Below are 4,900 nucleotides of genomic sequence, written 5' to 3' on the forward strand. Positions count from 1 at the left end.
TTGCTCCAGTTAACATGACTTTTGACAAGTCTTCTCCCCTCTCGGGGTCTTCCCTTTCTTACCTAGGGAGTATCAGAGTTACACTAGAAAATCTCTAAGGTTCCTTGAGCAATAATAATAACTGAGATTCCAGAAGAGGCTTGGAGCCTCTTTACAAGGTTTATTTCTCAATTCCCATGGAATCTTTGATGAGATCTCCTGTTGACGTTCATGCCCCGAGGGTTCCTTAACTTTGCTTTGTTCTGGCAGCCTCAGATCAAGACTGTAGAAGGAAGCCTCTTGTTTGTGTTGTCATTATTTTCAAAAGCCGCTTCAAAAATTTCTCATGAAACTAGCAGTCTCCCACCTTCCCGTGTCTTTCATCCTTTGAAAGAAACAGTACATTAAGATGGCCATCCCAGTCTTAATAAGGTTCTCATTTCAGCCGAGATGATAGACACTGAGAGACACAAGCACGCGGTGCCTGCGATGGCCACCCCAATCTTAATAAGGTTTCCGTTTCAGGCAAGATGCTAGACACTGAGAGACACAAGCATGTGGTTTCTGCAGGGAATTTGACCCTTGTAAAAAAAGGAAATGCTGAATCTATCTCTTAATAACGGGAAGAGGCTTCTTCTGAGGACCTTCGACGCAGCCTGCATGACCAAGGAATGGGTATAGAATGCAAAAAATCCAGGTTATGGCTGTCTCTACCCTGAGGCAACAAAATCAGGAAGTTCTCAAATCAGTTATTTCACAATAAGTGTTGGGAATTTGGATCATGGGAAAGATTACTACCTGTTTGCTTGTTTTCAATAATTAGGATTGTTTTTTAAGTGTACAGAAGTAGACATCTAACACACAAAGCAGGCTGAAATTAGAAACCCAGAGCTTTATATTGATGAGTCTTGGCTAAGAGTGCATTTAAACAGAGGGCTGCACAGGAATTGTGGAGGAGGAAAGGAGATCATTAAATGCTATGAATTTTGATACGTGTGAGTTTCACAGCAAGTGAAGATTCGCTGTACACATATTTGTTAGCACTTTACATTTTCAGATAGAATAGAGAAGTGACAGAAAAAAATGAAAAGAACAGAGCCTCAACATCTATAGGCTTTGCTATTAATACTTCAGTGGCATATTCTGGTGGTCCAAGAAGCTTCTGGATTCCATTTTGTGGTTATAACAATCTAGCATGAAAAGACCTAATCGCTATTCATTCACATTGCATAGAAAAAACCCTGAAAGGACTCATTTCAAATGCCAGCGGTGTTTCCCTCTGGGAAGAAGACAGGGGTGAATGAAAAAGAAAGGGAATGGAAACTTTCACTTTTTACTTTATTTCTATGTGTTTTATTTATTTTTAGTTTTTTGTGGGTGCACAGCAGATATATATCTTTATGGGGTACATGAGATTTTTTTGATACAGGCATGAAAGGCATAATAATCACATCATGGAGAATGGGGTGTCCATCCACTCAAGCATTTATTCGTTGTGTTACAAACATTTTGATTATACTCTTTTAGTTATTTTAAAATGTGTTATTGACTATAGTCAATAATAATTTTAGCCCTGTTGTGCTATCAAATACCAGTTCTTCTTCATTCTTTCTAATGATTTTTTTTGTGTCCATTAACCATGCCTACTTCCCTCCCCATCCCCCACATACCCTTCCCAACCTCTGGTAACCATCCTTCTACTCTCTATCTTCCTGAATTCAATTGTTTTAATTTTTAGCTCCCACAAATAAGTGAGAACATGTGAACTTTGTCTTTCTGTACCTGGCTTATTTCACTTAACATAATGACCTCTAGTTCCATCCATGTCATTTCAAATGACATGATCTCATTTTTTTTTATGGCTGAATAGTACTTCATTGAGTATAGGTACCACATTTTCTTTATCCATTCATCTGTTGATGGGCACTTAGTTTGCTTCCAAATTTTGGCTATTATGAATGATGCTACAGTGAACATAGGAGTACAGATATCCCTTTGATATACTGATTTCCTTTCTTTGGGTATATATCTAGCATTGTGATTGCTGGATCATAGGATAGCTCTATTTTTAGTTGTTTGAGGAACCTCCAAACTGTTCCCCATAGTGGTTGTACTGATTTACATTCTCACCAACGGTGTACTAAATTTCCTTTTTTTCCCCCACATCCTCACCAGCATTTGTTGGTGAATGCTGGTGAGGATGTGGGAAAAAAAGGGAAATTTTGTACACCATTGGTGGGAATGTAAATTTTAACTGGGGTGAGATAATATTTAATTGTAGTTTTTATTTACATTTCTCTGATAATCAATGATGTTGAGCACCTTTTCATATACCTGTTTGCCATTTGTATGTCTTCTTTTGAGAAATGTCTATTCAAATCTTTTGTACATTTTAATCAAATTATTATTTTTTTCTAAGCTTTTATATTTGGTTTGGTTATCTGCAACTTTACTGAATTTGTTTATTAGTTCTAATAGTTTTTTTGGTGGAGTCCTTAGGTTTTTCCAAATGTAAGATTATATCATCTGCAAACAAGGATAATTTGACTTCTTCCTTTCCAATTTGGATGCCTTTTCTAATATCTTTCCTTTTTTTGTGTATCCTCTTCAATTTTTTTCATCAGTGACTTATTGTTTTCATTGCAGAGGTCTTTCACTTCTTTAGTTAAGTTAATTCCTAGGTGTTTAATTTTATTTACATGTATTGTAAATGAGATTCTTTTCTTGATTTTTTTTCAGATTGTTCACTGTTGGCATAGAGAAATGCTATGGATTTTTGTATGTTTATTTTGTATCCTGCAACTTTACTGAATTTGTTTATTAGTTCTAATAGTTTTTTTGGTGGAGTCCTTAGGTTTTTTCAAATGTAAGGTTATATCATCTGCAAACAAGGACAATTTGACTTCTTCCTTTCCAATTTAGATGCCCTTTATTTCTTTTTTTTGTCTGATTGCTCTAGCTAGGACTTCCAGTACTATGTTGAGTAACAGTGGGTAACAGTGGGCATCCTTGTCGTGTTCCAGATCTTAAAGGAAAGGCTTTCAGTTTTTCCCCATTCAGCATGATATTAGCTGTGGGTCTGTCATTTATGGCTTTTATTATGTTGAGATATGTTCTTTCTGTACTTAGATTTTTTAAGGGTTTTTTTAAAAATCAAGAAGATGTTAAATTTTATCAAATGCTTTTTTAGAATCAATTGAAAGGATCATGTGGTTTTTGTCCTCCATTCTGTTGATATGATGTTTCACATTGATTGATTTGCAAATGTTGAACCATCCTTGCTTCCCAGGGATAAATCCCACTTGGTCATCATGAATGTTCTTCTTAATGTGTTATTGAATTTGGTTTGCTAGCATTTTGTTGAGAATTTTTGCATTAATATTCATCAGGGATAACAGCCTGTAGTTTTCTTTTTTTGATGTGTCTTTGTCTGGTTTGGGATCAGGATAATACTGGCCTCATAGAATGAGTTTGGAAGTATTTCTTCCTCCTCTATTTTTCAGAAGAGTTTGGGTAGGATTGGTATTCATTCTTTAAAGGTTTGGTAGGATTCAGCAGTGGGGCCATCAGGTCACAGGCTTTGCTCTGAGACTTTTTGTTATGATTTCAATCTCATTACTTGTTTTTGGTCTGTCCAGGCTTCGAATTTCTTCATGGTTTAATCTTGGTAGGTTGTATGTGTCTAGCCACTTCTCCATTTCTTCTAGATTTTCCAATTTATTGGCATATAGTTGCTCATAGTAGCCACTAATGATCCTTTGAATTTCTGTAGTATCAGTTTTAGTGTCTCCTTTTTCATTTCTGTTTTTATTTATTTGGGTCTTCTCTCTCTTTTGCTCAGTCTGGCCAAATGTCAATTTTGTTTACCTTTTTAAAAAGCCAACTTTTCATTTCATTGATCTTTTATATTGTTTCTTCATTTCTATTTCATTTATTTCTGCTCTGATCTTTATTATTTCTTTCTTCAACTAATTTTGGGTTTAGTTTTCTCTTGCTTTTCTAGTTCTTTGAGATGGATTGTTAGGTTGTTTATTTGAAGTTTTTCTTCTTTTTTGTTGTAGGCACTTATAGGTATAAAATTCCCTCTTAGTACTGCTCTTGCTGTATCCCATAGGTTTTGATAGTTGTGTTTCCATTATCATTTGTTTCAAAAAATTTTTCAATTTTCTTCTTAATTTCTTCATTGACCCACTGTTATTCAGGAGCATATTGTTTAATTTCCATGTATTTGTATAGCTTCCAAAATTCCTCTTGTTATTGATTTCTAGTTTTATTCCATTGTGGTCAGAGAAGATGCCCTGGAACCACTTGAGAAAAACAGAAAACATACCACAGACTCCTCTTTTTGAGAGGAAACTCTGTCTTTCCTGATGGATCCCCAAGAATTCTAAGTGGACAGATTTCTCTCAAGTCTAAAGCTTTACTCTCTTTTGCATTCAACTCCTTAATCTCTTTGGCCTTTAGATGCATACATATAGACATATGTATGTTATATGATGTATCTACATATATGTATATGTCTATACATATTTGTATATTGTCTACATGGTTCCAAATTAACTTAAAGATAAATGAGTACTCATTAATTAAATAAATAAGCCCAAATATTTTTCAGGTTCACATGACTTGAATAAGTCTTCTGATCTATAAGACTAATTTCATATTGTTGGGTTTGTTTGTTTGTTTGAGACAGGGCCTTTCTCTGTCACCCAAGCTGGAGTGCAGTGTCTTGATCATGGCTCACTATAGCCTCGACCTCCCAGGCTCAAGCAGTCCTCCCACCTCAGCCTCCCAAGTAGCTGGGACCACAGGCATGCACCACCGCCTGGCATTTTTTATTTATTTTTTTTAAATTATATTTGTGTGTGTGTGTGTGTGTGTGGAGACAGGGTCTCAGTATGTTGCTCAGGCTGGTCTTGAA

The sequence above is a fragment of the Macaca thibetana genome, chromosome 4 (genome assembly GCF_024542745.1).
Source record: "Macaca thibetana thibetana isolate TM-01 chromosome 4, ASM2454274v1, whole genome shotgun sequence".
Taxonomy (NCBI): Eukaryota; Metazoa; Chordata; class Mammalia; order Primates; family Cercopithecidae; genus Macaca; species Macaca thibetana.